The 15955-nt window shown below is 41.9% G+C and overlaps 1 protein-coding gene across 2 annotated transcripts in view; it reads right to left on the reverse strand.

The window, feature by feature from the left end:
• Window positions 1–15955, reverse strand: part of CRHR2 (corticotropin releasing hormone receptor 2) — a 171574-nt gene that overhangs the window by 99525 nt on the left and 56094 nt on the right. The gene's annotated exons all lie outside the window — the stretch shown is intronic.

Genomic DNA, 15955 nt, shown 5'->3' on the forward strand with positions numbered 1-15955 from the left:
TACGTTTTCAAGCAATACAACCTTCATGTGCATGTTATGATTGGGGTACAGAAAGGCTACATAATACTGTGGAAAAGTATGTTAGCTTGACAGTTTGAACATACTTTTAGTGTAACGTGCACAGGAAAAAATCTGCAGTGCAACATAAAACCTGTGCACAAATGAGCATCCAAATCCTGAAGCCTCTTCTGTAAGAAAAATAAGCACTTACAGTTTCCACTGGAAACGTTCATCTTGGCCCAGTGCCTCAAGAGACTAAGTAAGTGCTGTTCTATTAAGCTCTAACACTGTGTTTGTTTCCATTTTTACTCTATGAATTTTATTTTAAAATACTGCAATAGGGAAATCCAGTCTATCTCCCACTGCTCTATCAGCTCCCTTGCACAGAGTAATGCAAAATGGCAAAGACCTTCTGGAACACCTGCAGTTTTTCCTTCAGTAAAGCATTTGCCACCCCTGAAGGCATATAATTCCATATGTGGGTCAGACCTTATCTCTAGACAAGATAGAAGGAGAGGAATAAAGATAGGGAAGAAAGTTTTTTAAAAAGTAACAAAATGCAGTACAAAGATCCATAGTGCTAAGTTCTAATTAGCTGTTCTTGCATATCCATCAGTCTGGCGAGGCTGTCTAATTAGCTGTCACAAACTACACCTAAAGAATTCTTTGAGCTCCCTCTCTTGCTTGCATTGCAATGATGGATCCAAAAGCCCATCCAAGCAGCCTCTCCATCTTCAAGCCAAGGTAAAACAGGCTTTCCTCATGTACTTTCTTTTAATCATAGAACCAGTACAGATGTGGAAACCTCTTGGGTTATTACTAAAGATAGGCATGTCCAGAGAGTGATTTGGTCTACGCATCTTTCTCTGTTGACCAGAAATGGAATTGAGATGACAGGCTTAGATTAGTCATCATTCAGACATAGCTAAAATTCAGTGAGATAAATCCCACCTTACACATATGGTCCAAACAAGAATTTATTTTGGATTTTAAGGTTCAGCAAGTACAATGCTACAGTTTTCTAGTATGGAGCCTAGAAGAATTCTAGAGTAATAAAATCTATATGGAATCGTACCTTCTTTCAGGAAGGGAGTGATATGGGAGGGTCACCTAGGGTGCATACAGAACATGAAGCAAGCCATACCTGCAGAAGAGAAGCTAACAGTTCCAGAGTCTGGACTTTGATCCCTTCATGGTTTTAGGAGGAGGAGTGACAAATTAATACCCACAAGAGAACATTTTGAGTTTTCCAAGTTAGATTCTTTCTTCTGAAGTGGCATCTGGAGGTTTTGTCCAGCACTGACTTCAGTTACAGTAGCAGAAGCTTCAGTCAGAGACCCAGGCCCTCATTGTGCTCTAAGATGAACTCACATGAAATTGAAAATGGCACCTTTCCTAAGTTTCTATGATCTAAGGTTATGAAGAAACAGTATACTAAGAAGAAACTGGAGGTAGGGTGCAGGATCCAAGCCAGACAGTGAGAAGACTGCAAATAGCATAACAAAAAAAAAAACCAGTCACAGCTAATAACAAACACAGTTGTTCCAGGACAGAGTTGCCATTAATGTCCATCAAACCCACACAACATGGAACAAACCTGCATTCCCAAAGAAGTGATGATCACAGCGAGCCCACCAAGGGAAGGCTGGCTTTTATGTAAGTGCTCCTGACACTTATATAAAAGCCAGGCTCGACCCAACCATAACAAAAAAGCAGATTAGGGAGTTCACAGCTGAACCTTCATTTCACCTGCTGTAACTTACAAAGAGAGATTTGCTGTGTAACACTTCCCAATGAAACCTTAGTGAGTAAGACAACTTTACGGTCACTTACACAGTTACGGTGTCCTGGAGTAGTTCCCATTGAAGATTTTTTAAAGGAAATCATTATCAAGAATTTTTTTCTTCTCAGCTATCTGATCTTAATTATATCATGTAAAATAAGATCATTCGATGCACTACCCTTTAACTCTTCTCCTCTTAGAATCTAAATCTTTATATAGATAGAAGATTCTTTTTGTAATTACACATGAAGTGTTTAGGACAAAGTGTCTTTTCCTTTCCTGTGCGCAAGAATTTATCTTTGGATCAATCAATAGAAGAAGGTTAGCAGACTTTCTAATGAAAGTAAAATGTTAACTAAAATTTGTTCTCATTTTTGAAACATGAAGGAGATGCAACATACATCATGTAACAGTTTCTTCTGGTCATCATCTGTGAAATTCAGTTAATCACTATAATTAGCTGTTACATGATTATACATCCATAATATGATAGAAAGAAATATTTAGCTTCAGAGAATTACTTGGGATTTAGTGTAGTCTAAGAGAAGAATATAGCTCATTATCTCTGCTTATTAAATAGATTTACAATGCAGTATGCATATACCAATTACTTCAAGTGCCTCTGTTACCTTAGAATTGAAAATCGTTGATGAAAATTATTCACACGATGCTTCAGATTGCAGAGAATGTTACTTATCACATGTGACCACAGCCAGTTTACAAATCCTCCTTTAAATCTTTCTACCTTCTCCCTTTTTACCACTTACTTTCCACTTTTACATTTTTCTATCCTGAAATACTGTTGTTCATGATCAGTCAAAATAACTGATCTCAGAATTTGAACACCGAGTCACACATACGTTAGTAGAAGGAATTTGTGAGCCATATAGTAGTACTAACACATCCTTATCTGTTGCAGCTTTCTAAACACTTCTTCATTCTGGAACCAGATGAAACATCTGGATGAACAGAAGTAAGCAGTTCATGCAGTTATATGTCAGTGCTAGTTCCTTTAACAACATTCAGAGTGCCTTTACTGTCCTACTTAGTCAAAGGGAAAAAAAATGCTGAAGAGCAAGAGCTTCACCACTTGCCCTTTCCAATACCCTGTGAAACAGCAGTGTAAAAAGATAACTTTCCTTGCGATAACTGTGAGGGAAATGGCTTCACAAATGCTGCTGAAGCAGTGGAAACTGGATTCCCTCAAGATCCGTTGAATGGAGAGCAGTTAGTGAACGGAAGCCTGGAGGTGTCATGGCATAGCTCCTTGACCATCAGCTGATGGCACCAGACTGCCTGAAAACTGAGAGCCTCGTCTTTGGAGCTAAGTTAGAGAAGGCAGAAACATACATTCAGCTTTCACAGGCCTGTGGAATTTTAAGGACCATGTTAAATAGGACATGATATCAGAAACTCCAGGGAAGTTTAAAAATATTTGTAGGGAATTAAGATAATTACTAAAGAACAGTGAGTTTGTTTCAATGAAAGAAGATTAATTTTGAAATCCTTTGAAGTAAGACAACCAAACTAGACCTTTAGGTAAAAATAACGAGTCAGTTTAGTTTGGTGTCTATTTTGGGAAAGGATATGTGCTGCAGGCAGAGAGAATTTCTCCATATGACTTCACTAAGCTGTTATGAGATAAAAATGTCTTTCAGTACACTGAATCCTCATTGTTTTCTGAGATGGAAAACTAGTTAGTGTATTTAGCTATAGACCATGTGTTGTGTTTAAAATATTTATACCTGGCTAAAAATACAGCCAGAGATCACCAAAACAACTATATAAGAATCATGACTGTATGGAGTATTTACAGAGAAGTGATGGGAACACAACCAAGACAAATGGGCAGTGGGACTGCAGTAGCATACCCAAGTATTGACATCTCTTCCTTTTAGTCCTAGGTGAGCTAGAGCAACAGAAACTGATGGTTGTGCTGTTACAGCTTTGATGCTACTAGTACTAAGTTGAACTACACTAGCTGCATCTGTAACAGCCAACAACTTAAATCACACCTCTGACTGCAGGGTAAACCTATCCCCTTGCATAGTTCTTTGGAGAAGTAACTGATCTCCTTCCATATTCAAGGTAGGATATGTCACTAAAAATTAAGTCAGCTTGGGTAGACTGCATAGAAATGTTAATCTGCAAATTCCATTCAAATGCCCCAGTTTATCTTTCAGGATGCACTTCCCTAGGACAACAGCCTGTGCTCTGTAGTGTTCAGTCCCCATAACCATATATCCAAGCTTTAAGAATTTTGGGAGGAAAAGAAAAAAAAAAAAAAAGAATGAATTTTGCTGCATCTATTTCACATCCTCCTGTGGTGGGTTGACCTTGGCTGGCTGCCAGATGCCCACCAGACTGCTCCTTCTCTGCCTCTCCTCGTCAGGACAGGGGGACAAAATAAAATGAAAAATTCATGGGTCAAGATAAAGACAGTGTAATCAAAAAAGAGCTGAAACAGGCTCTATCCAACATGGGGGCAGCCCTGGCCTCTTGTCACAGAAGCCACTCCTGCAGCCCCCCTGCTATCAAACCCTTGCCATGTAAGCCTCCTCCCTCCTCTCTCACACTTTCTGGCCTTCTAGAGCCTCCTAGTAGTTGCCTGGGATAGCATATATTTTTGCATGTGTTCATGAGATCCAGGATATTGCTAATACTGGAGCTTAAACCTACTTATTAAAAAACATTTTTGTGGATATATTAGCATTTCCAAAAGAACATAGAAATGTCTTGAGATCTTTTTCCCTATCAGTGATCTGACTCTTATTTAACTCCTTTATGCAAAGCTTCCTGCCAGACCCTTGTAGTCAAAGGCAGGTTTATGTGAACTGTTACTACATAGCACTACGCCTTCATTACAAAATTATATGTATTATGTACAGAAAAATTGCATAATCTGTGTAATTAGCTCATCTCAGTCATTGCTGGCAATGGAAACAGCTGTGAAGGTTGAACAGAAGGGAAAGTTAATGGCATCCATTCACGAATAAGGATTGCAACTGTAAAACTGACTGGCTCTAGCTCTCTATATTGTCCCAGAGCACAGAAAGCTGAGATGACCATTAACTAGAGGCACTCAAAAGACAATGATTTATAGCAAATACCTGCTGTAAACTGCAGCAAACCAGAAGCTGACTTGTAAACAGATTAGTGTCTGTGAGCTGGGGCATGGGATGAACAGTTAGAGACAGTATCTTCAGCTTCTGTATTAGGCTATGCCAGACCCACTGATGCACCAAAGCCCCACAACGCACAGTAAAAAAACCTAATCCTTCCCCATTCCTAGTTTTCTTTAATTTTCTCTTCTTTTGCCTCTTGTCCTGACAGCAGCTTTGTTTCTCCTTCTACTACTTACTCACTTAAGTATAAGCCCTGATTCTGCAGTTTCTTTAACCTAGAGTGAAGCTCCTGGTTTCACTACCCCTTCATTTCTTTCTTACCCTCGTGGCCTGCCCAGAGCCTAGCGGCACTGCATCACACACCTGCGCTGCTCACAGACAGACAAGTTGCAGCTGCACTCGCGGGGCTGATATCAAACAGGCAATAAGCCTTCAGAGAATCAATATACTGTTACTTTGGTTTTAGCACGAAAAGGCAATGCAGAGCCTGATCAAAAGCTGTTTTCTTCTAAAATATTGTCTTTCTTACATCATTGCCTGAGAGTCTGAATTCCTCTTCTTCATTTGTACTACTATGTTGCATGATGTATTTGAAGTGTATTTTCAGAAAAAAAAAATTTGAAAAACTAAACTCAGCCTATGGAAAATTAAGGAAATCTCCACTAATAAAGCAGGACAGTTCAATAATTTATCTTCACTGGTTCAAGGAATGAGGCAAAATCCACTGGATGGGATATCTGCCAACAGAATATGTATTATACTAGCAAATGTAGCCTAGGAAACAACTCTGCATTGCAGAGGAGACCAACGAATAGCTGAATAAATGTGATTTTGATAACTAAGCATTTCCTTTGGTAGACAGAAAAACTGCAGGTGCTACAGACCAGCAGATCTGCATCAAGACAATAAGGCATGAAAATAAAGAGATACAGATGAGCTGTGAAACATATATTTAAACACAGATATATATCGGTAACTGTAGCAATCACGTACACAGATTAAATATCCAAGCTAATGGATATTTTTGCAACTCTGAAAACGTTAATTACAATAACTTCAGTTTTCCTGGACCACACAAAGGGATGCTTTCCATTCAGTTCACATTTTCATGTTGAGAAGATTTTTATTGATGAAAGAGAGTCCTGGAGACAACGATATTAAGATACTGAAATCCAACTGCCTGCTTAGCACTTTGTACATCTGAAAGTCTTTGTACAAAAACTCTTATAAAGGACTGTAAAACACAGATTCTGTCCTCAAAACTGTCCTGCTCAGCTCCAAAGAAATTAATGACACTGAAGAATAGAGGTGACATATTACCAGGGAACTCCTTGCACTCTAAACCAAAAAAGCAGGAGAGAAGTCTTTACAGAGTTGGAAGGCTTCAGAGTTCCTGATTTATTGGAGTTACTTTACAAAGGGCAAGACCGAAGGACAGGAGACTGAAGCAGCTTGCCTGAGGTCAGTTGCAGGGTATGAAATAGGTCTCATTTACTGTCTGTTCTGACAGTTACAAGCTGCATTCAGTGTGAAACTACCCTAGTCTTATCCCTTTCATACTGGCACATCCACAAACACTGTCTCTTGACTGCAGCAGGGTACCAAAACAATCCCACACATTAGTGATGTCCCAGGTGGATCAATGCAAGCCATGGTCAGGCAAGTCTTTGCATTCACACTGAAAGCTGCTCTTTCAAGGCAACACAGTCAGAACCAAAGCGGTTCTAATGTGAGGTTGCAGTCCTGTCAGGTGCGTGCCCACCAACTCAGGGGATGAGAAAGTCAGAGAAGAGGCAGCAAGAAAAGATCATGAAGGAAACTAGTCTATGAACATCTCTTCCCATCGGAGCATGGAAAGAGAGAAGTACCTAGACCGAACACGCTAAAAAAAAAGCTGCACATTACCTTTTCATTTACAAGACAGATACGTTGGCTCTGACATTTTCTTCTGTTGGGTTTTAATTTGATCAGAGACTCTGGTAGCACTGCTGTTGGTAATTGTGTCTGTTATTCTATGCTGCCTGCCTTGAATGCAGTACAGCACGCATCACACTTAGTCTTTATATCTGGTATTTAACCAACAATTCCCTTCTCTCACCTGCTGTTCTTTGGGATGGCAACTGAGATTTTTCTTATTGTACCACAGCTGGCAGCCAGCTTGCATGGCACTCCAGGTCTTCGCCACAAATGCTTTCTGCATGTCTCCTAATACTTGCTCCATCCCTCTGTCAGGGTTCATGCACTGCATTCTTTGACAGCTCTAATGTCTGAGCCATTCCTTGCCTGTGTTCTGTTATGCCATCTTTCCATCTAACCTCACAATGCTTTGTCCTTAATTGTTTAGGAGCTGGTTGCTGCTTCTGTGCACAACCTGCCATGCTACACTGGCAGGTCTTACTCCTGCACAATGGCATTTCTACATTTTAAATCACTTAACCCATTCACATTCACCTGTTCCAACAGCAACTCTTAATTCCTGTTCTTGTCCAGGCACAAGGTCTCCGTCTCTCTGCTCGCTTTCAGCTCAACCAGTAACCTCCCTTTCCATTCCCAGTCTCCTTGGTTGATGCTCTGCTCTTCCTCTATCCTTTTCTCCTCATACTTCCACTCTTCCTACAACCTTTTGTAATTGCAGAAGAGAAATAAATTAGCAGTGGAAGCTAATCAGTCCCAGTGAAATGAAAAATCCTTTAATTCTGAGAACTATTCTACCTGTTTCCCAGATGGTCTCAGAAAGTGTCATTCTTCAGGTGTGGCAGGGCTCCTGCATCAGACATTTAGCTCACTGCTCGGATGCAAGCTCCAGGCTCATCAGAGGGACATCTGAACCAAGTCACTGGTGGTCTCTTCTGAGACTTGAACAGAAGGTTTATCCCTCTTACCCCACGGTAGAAGAGGATGTGGACGCCAAAATCAGAATTCAAGTTTCCAGCAAGCAGTATGCAATACTCAGGACCTAGACATTTGAAACTTCCAACACTTAAACTCCTTAACTTCATCTCAAGGAAGGTATTTTTATCTGGTCCTTCTACCTTGAGCAGATAGCTTTTCTGAATGAGCCTTCAATGAGTCATCGACATTTCAGGATTAAATCAAAGCAATTACCCCTGCCTTTTCCAGCTGATTTTCATTAAGGTAACATGGCAACTAGACAAAGGTCAGTGCCCTGTGAGTCTCACTTGATTCCCCTAAAAGCAAGCAAAGGATGAACTAAAACAAGTAAAATGGTGCAGAAAAATTACACATTACACTTCAGTAGGTATATGGAATCAAAACAAGAGACTGAGACTACTCTCACACTGTTGCATATCATGTAATACAAATTCTTCATATTCTGCTTATAGCCCAAATGTCCTAGAAACTAAAAACAGCACCACTGAGTGCCATGTCACAGGTGTTCGTGAAGAACAAAAGATTGATGATAGAGAACACTGAAAGATCCATTTGAAATCTGTAGGGATATCACAAAGCCATAGAAATGTTGGTTAGAAGGAGCGGTAGAGTTCATCTAGTCCAACTTGTAATATATCATGTTGCCACACCATGTTTATTTTCACCAAGCAAAGCCAGGACTTCCTCAGCTCAGTGCTCAAAATCACTAGAAATTCTTTGTTTCCAGAAGGAACTGGTAAAACCAGACTAAAGTTTTCAAAGCTACTCATGAACTTAAGGACTTGGCCACGTAACTGACTTACCACAGTGAAAGGAATTTCTTTCCCTGAGATTTCAGAAGGTGAATTTTAGCTCAGGTTTACCAGAAGCTGAGTGCACACGCAGTCAATTTCCATATGATCCCAGAGCAGCAGTGACTCATTCCTGTGTCTGGCCCATTCATGGTACTTTCTGTGTCTAGTCAGGTTACTGCGGAGAATGGGAAAACGGGACTGGGGTTTTGATAGAAAGCCTAGAAGAGGTAATGCATTGAAGGCAGACAGGAGGCATGCAGCTATCTAACCAGTCAAAGAAGTGATGAAAAAATAACAACACAAATTTTCTCGAGGCCCTGTAATTGGAACAAGCGTGGTCAGGGGTTCCACCTCTGCTCGTCCATGTGCTGGTGTGATCACAATAACTCAGTCATGGATCTGCAGCTGAGATCTAACAGAGAATAGGAATCTCTAGGAGATACTTTACACCCATTTGCTGAAAAATCTAACTATTATTTGTCATATTTCTAGTTACAGGAGAGCATTTTACATACTCCCATGACATTATAAACTGAAACACACTACTATGATGCCTGTGCTGTTCTGACACACTCGCCTCTCTGGTTCAGTTCACAGACCCTTCTACTCCCCTCAGCATTCCCTGAAGGAATAAAACGAAGTGCTTGTGTGAAAATAAAACTGGTATTATTGTTGCCAGAATTTATTTTACAGGAGAAATGTGCAGTAAATACAGGAGAGATGAAGGGGTTAAGAACAGATTAGGATGAAAAAGACAAGGCCAGACTGAGAATGGGTTTGTAGGTGGATAGGGATGACAACTACAAGATAAGACCTTCGTCATGATCTTTTAGCTCTCCCTCAAGAAAGAATAACAACAGCAGCAAAACTCAGCATTCATACTGCTACAGCCTCTCTCCCTTGGACTGGGCAATGCAATGCAATGCACCATAGCTGCATTTGGCTCCATCCCTGTCCTTTTTGAGACTTAAGCTTTGGAACAGAAGGCAGATCCAAACAGTACTTTGTTCCCTCACTTCTCAAACAAAACAAACAGAAACCTTCTTATTTTAGTGCTGCAAAGAAGGCTTCCTTAGTCACAGTCAGCTTTGGTGCAGTGCTGCCAGCTGACAGGTGGAAATGTTCATTTTTAGAGAGTCCTAACGAGAGGGAGACATTTGTTAAATATTGGCACAGTAATGGGGCAAGTGGTTGACTTTATACCTGAGGATTATGTGAAGTGGGAAATTCAGAAGATTAGATTCGATGGCCAAAATGAACCAAATGTGGATCTGTGGGAACCTGGCTTTCTTTAGTACAAAGCATTGACAAGGAAGAATGAAAGGACTCCACAGAGGTCTTGGGAGCTGGTGGCAGCGTCCCCTGGCTCCCACACAGTCCCATGTCACTCAGAGGAAAGGTGCACGACTGTGCAAATCCCTGCAACTTCCCACCCCAAACGTCACCATCCACATCCTGAGGCAGGGAGGTCGCAGAACAGGAACATAAAACCTTTAAGAAAAGGGCTTCCCAAGTCAGGAGTCTCTCTCTCTCCCCCTGCCCCAAGCTCCTGGGACAGAAAAAAACTCCTACCAGGCAGGAGCCTGCTATGCGCTTTCTCTATGGAAGCCTAACACTGCGAGGTCTTTCTGAAGTGCCCCTGCTTTTCACCACCCCCATCATCCCCTGCCTTTTACTCTATTGTCTCGGAAAGGAATAGGGTGTCCCCAGTTTATGATAGCTAGAAATCCATTTCCAGCAACTCAACACCTGCTGTCCCCACTGGTTTCCAAGCAGAGCTCAGAGCATTCGGTTGGTCAAGTGTATTAAGATCAGCACAGAAATTAGGATCCTCGAAAATACCCTGGTTTTGGCTGGGATAGAGTTAATTTTCTTCATAGAAGCTAGTATGAGGCTACATTTTGGATTTGAGATGAAAACAATGATGATAACAGAGGGAGGTTTTAGTTCTTGCTGAGCAGTGCTTACACAGAGTCAAGGCCTTTTCTGCTTCTCCCCCCACCCCACCAGCGAGCAGCTGGGGGTGCACAAGGAGTTGGGAGGGGACACGGCTGGGACAGCTGACCCCAACTGACCAAAGGGATATCCCACACCGTATGGTGTCATGCTCAGCATATAAATCTGGGGGAAGAAGAAGGAAGGGGGGGACGTTTGGAGTGATGGCGTTTGTCTTCCTAAGTAATCGTTACACATGATGGAGCCCTGCTTTCCTGGAGATGGCTGAACACCTGCCTGCTGATGGGAAGGAGTGAATGAATTCCTTGTTTTGCTTTGCTTGTGTGCGCGGCTTTTGCTTTCCTTTTTAAACTGTCTTTATCTCAACCCACGAGTTTTCTCACTTTTACTCTTCTGATTCTCTCCCCCATCCCACTGGGGGGGAGTGAGTGAGTGGCTGCGTGGTGCTTAGTTGCCAGCTGGGGTTAAACCACAACAACCCTCTGCTTCCAAACTCTGCATTAGCTGCTCTAGTTGAAAAGCAGAAATCAATATGGCAAGCCTGGAGATTCTGCAAGAAGTAATGACTGTTCATCATGTACTTTGAAATACACAAATGCTGATGTTTTAGGTACTAGTGGCATAATTCAGCAATAATTAAGTTAAAATTCTTAGCAGTGAGAAAAAGAAACACTAGGAGTTCACATCTAAGTTTAGTTAAAATGGTGATGATGCACTATCAAAGTAATTTCCTATTTTCTTTGTTTGCCTCATTTCCATGACACATTTTCTGTTTTCCAAATCTTCTTTTGCTCCCTGGCTGAATCAGGAGCATAAGGAACTGCATTAATTCTTGTGTCACTCTATGGTCAGTGCTTTCCAACCACCAGGGGTTTTGGACAATGGAGCCGCATTGGGAATGGTTCTTTCTTCTTCTGTTTTCCCAGGGAGAACTCTTCTTGAGATCTGGAGAGCTTTTTTCTGTTTTTCTTTTTTAAACACTGAGTTTCTGTTCTTATCATTTGCTCAATGGATTTCTTCTCACTCCACAAGTCTCATATGGAGCAGCATCTGGCCCTCTGCTATTCCCAGCACTGCAGAGAAAGAAGTCAGCTTAAAGGAATCTGAGTTTTATTGATTTTATGAATTTGTCCCAAGAGCTACCAATTACAAACTCCATGAATAACACCTGAGGGGAATGAAACGGCACTGAAAAAGGAAAATATCTACTAAAATTACCTTCCCCTCCAATTTCCTTGGGAAACCATATTTCTCATCACCTTCCCAAGCTACTAAGTGTGGCTGTTCTAATCTGGATGTCAAACCATAATGTTGGGGTCCAAAACTGAGTAAGAGTTTCTCTTCCACAGGACAGCAGACCATGAGCAAAGTCTTGCATGACTTTCAGAGTCCAAGAACTTTACTGGGACCAGGACACAGCTTGAAGTACTGCTCTTCAAAGCCACAGAAGTTGCAAAGGTTCATTATTACATGAACAGCAAAGATACTTCCATGCTACTGAAGAACACAGAAGAAAATACAAAGAACCTAAATCCGGTCAATGGACTTACTGATCTGCAGAACACTCTTCCCATGAGCAACAGGCAAGTTCAGCAATCACAGCTGAGGAAGGTATTGTCCCACTATTAATAAACCTATTTGTTATTCTTATTAAGCTGGAGCATCTAGAGCATCTGTCAGGTACCTGAGGGTCCACAGAGAGAATCTAACAGTATCTGCCAGGGGACAGCACTCAGGCAGCAGAGATCCTGTTGATGCAATAGGAAGCAGTACAGCAATGAACGTAGTGTGTACAGCAAGGAGGAATCCCTGTATCATGCAAATGCAGGTTCTTGTTGACTGCTTAAGCTTCTTCGATGGAGATGTTTCACCCCTGAATGGTTACATTATGCTTTGCATAGCTCCACATATTCTAACATAGCACACAGCTTCTTGGGAACAAAGCTCAGCACTTCCCTTCCTTTAGCCTTTCAGAGCAGACCCGGTGAAACCACCACCAACCACCGACCTTCAGCCAGGTACCTGCTCTCAAGCAAGTGCTTCACAAAGTCAGGGGCAGCAGGGTTCCTTCCAGAACATCCTCCACCTCCTCCTCCACTGTGTCCTCGTCCCCAGTTCACTTCAGTGAGTCTCTTTTACCACCCACCAGGATGGGGAAGCTGCAGAAGCAGCGCTGTTGGTAATTATAGCAGGACAAAGTCCAGGACCACTATTCACACTAGTTTTCTTTCACCTCATCCATCATTCCACCCCCAAGTGACTCGGTGCAGATGCCTGTGGACACTTTACCCGCACTTTAAGTGACACCCTGTGGCTGAGAGGAGGAATTACGGGTGACCATTCCTTCAGTGACACTCTCCTTAAAGTTTTGTGACTATAGACACAGAGGCTGAAATCCAGTGAGCCGCAGACAGTCTCAAGTGTTCAGCAGCCATAGAGAACAGCCTGCTTTCACCTTCTGCAGCGGGGTTTCAGACCTCATCCTCCCACAGCTTGGCTGGACAGAAAATGGGTCATAAGGCACAATAATAAGAGAAATCCCACATCCACAAAAGTCCTCACACTAGATTTAGCTGGGTGGGATTTTTCCTCTCATTTTGACATTGTGAGATGAGGATTTCCTGCTTTTTCTCCCTTTGTAACGGATTTGATTCTTTCCCTTCCCCATATGTTCCCTCTTCCACTCCTCCCCTGGCCCCAGCAGCACACGATTTTGAAAGAATCATCTAATTCCTAACTTGTGGGAAGAAACTGAACCTCAGTCCATCTGTTTACCAGCTGGTAGTTGCTGTCACCTTAGACAACAGCTCACTACCTGATGCAAGTGACGGAGAGGTGGTGGATGGTGCAGCTTCCTTAGCGAGAGGGTTACGGAAGCCTCCAAAAATAATGTGGGCAACCCTGTGTTTGCTGACCCTCCTGAAGGCCACGTGGTTCAGAGCCCTTTCAGAGACCCATCATCCCTCTCCGCTGCGACAAGCCACTCTCCCCAGCAATCCTGGGAGATGACCCCTCTGCCATGAGTTCAGGGTCATCATCCTGAAGGGCAAAGCAAGGGCCTGGGCCTCCTGCTACTGCTGTCAGGTCTGATTGACTTCGGCAGAGGATCAGATGGGCTTGGTGCAGAACAGCAGCAGCAACACCTGGCTCTGGGAAATGTGTGAAGTCTGCCTCGAAAGTCAAGCCTATTTAAGAGACTCCCAATCAGACACAATAGGATCATAGCAAAGCCACCTCGTAACATAACAAGTGAAGAACAAAAATACTAATCAGCATTTAATTAGCTGGAGAAAAGATCCCTGAACATGACTGAAGTAACATTAACAATCTTCTTATTTTACTCATGCAATTAACTTCTGTTCTGTGCTCAATGAAGAAATCACACATTTCACAGGATGATAGTAGCGGGAGCAAGAAAGATGGGCTATTTTCATTCCTTCTTTTAAATACTGTTTTCAACATTCTTTTTCCACACTGCAAAATCAGAGCGATCTCTTACCACAAATTATGCTTCACAATGGAAAGAAAGAAAGAAGAAGATCTCAAGGTAAAAAAGTAAAGCCTTTTCCATCTGTGCATACACTGAAATCAAGAGCCTCCCACTGCTGTATTTGTGAAAGAATTCAACCTAAACTAGCAAAATAAAATGAAGAAAGATGGTTGAAATCTTAATCTGGATACAATGCTATTGGAGTCAAGCTGACCTAATCAACTGCAGATTTGATCTCCTCAGAGAAAAGCTTTACAAGCTTAAAAATTATGTTTTATTCCCTCCCCCAGAATTCCAATTCTGGCCTTTTTCCTCTGCCATGTTTGGTTTCTCATCTTCTCCTTTCTTTAACTTCCATGTACTCCTGAATTCCTAGCTGACAAATATTGTGTTGGTCATCCCAGGATGGCTAAAACATGGCTTCTGCAAGACTGAAGACTCTTTTTTTTTTTTTTTTTACAGCCTTTTTATAGTGAGTCCATAATTAAAATTGGCTACAAAATATCTCTTCTTACTCCAAATTTCCTTCTGTCTTTAAACAGTCCAGTGGAATAAAAGCCTTCTGGACATATAACAAGGTTACAGAAGAGGGACGAGGTGGGAGCAGGTTTAGATCTTCGTAGTACTTTTCTGAGTCTGAAAACACACATGCATTGCCTAGCAAAAAGAGAAAGTTGTGTATTTGATCTTTGAAATTCTTCCTTCAGAAATGTGTTTTAAATATAGAAAGAGCCCTTCAATCCAAATGGCAGTGCACCAGAACTGCTTAGCATCTGCTGCCTCTCAGGCTGGGATGCTTCCTCTCACCTTGTCCTTTTCCCCAGCCCACAGCTCAGCTGCATCTCCTCACTGCATCCAGCTGTACCTCTAGAAATCACCGCTCGTGTTTACAAGGCAGTGGTGATGGGCATTTTATTTCTCTTTCTCCAATAAAGATGAAAGGCCACCAGAGCATAAAGGGTCTCTGTCTTTTACGGAGGGACTTAGCTTTCAAAAATGAAATCAAGCCAGAATAACCTCTGAGGAAAAAGTCAGTCATGCTAATGTGATCAACAGAAGTGCTCAAGACACTACAATACACAAGATGATAAAACACAAGTGCAAATGTTAATTGAGCCTCTAGGCTAGCCACTTATAAAAGTGCACATTTCTGTAATTATCAGGACAGGTCTTACCCATATAGTATGAACAAGACTCTGTGACCAACGATTTCCAAGCAAGGCTCATGTTTTATATGCAAGCTGAAGCCACTGCTCCAGAATAACTTTGAACAATAATTAAAAAGAAAAGCAGCAGAGGTTAGATCTCAATAAAAGAATGGCTGTTTAACCTATGAAAATTAGCTCTTTTGCCCTTTTAAAAATTAAATCATCTCTTTTACCCCTTTCAAAAGAGGGAGGATGCAACACAGGAGAACTATTAATTCACTTCTTCACCCTTCCCTCAGCACACAAAAGATTATTTGCCTCTGTTCAAGATGAGACAACAAAGAACTGCAGGGATTTTTCTTTCATTGTGGAGTAAGCCATGTCAATAGGTACAACTGTGATATTTGTGCCAATGGCTCGTTCTCCCATGTCCATCCATGTGAATAACAATCCAGTTGCTAAGTCACCAACCCTCTCCAAATCATTCTCAACAAGGCAGCTGGTTACACGGCCGCCAAGGAATCATAGAATATCTCAAGTTGGAAGGGACCCATAAGGATCATTGGGTCCAACTCCCTGCTCCTCGCAGGACTGCCTAAAACTGAACCATATGACTATGAGCATCGTCCAGATGCTCCTTGAACTCTGACAGGCTTGGTGCCGTGACCACTTCCCTAGGGAGCCTGTTCCAGTGCCTGACCACCCTCTCAGTGAAGAACCTTTTCCTAATGTCCAATCTGAACTTCCCCTGAAGGAGCTTCATTCCA

This window comes from Nipponia nippon, unplaced genomic scaffold (genome assembly GCF_047370975.1).
Source record: "Nipponia nippon isolate SJK-2023a ecotype South Korea unplaced genomic scaffold, ASM4737097v1 scaffold_1, whole genome shotgun sequence".
In the NCBI taxonomy this organism is placed as follows: domain Eukaryota; kingdom Metazoa; phylum Chordata; class Aves; order Pelecaniformes; family Threskiornithidae; genus Nipponia; species Nipponia nippon.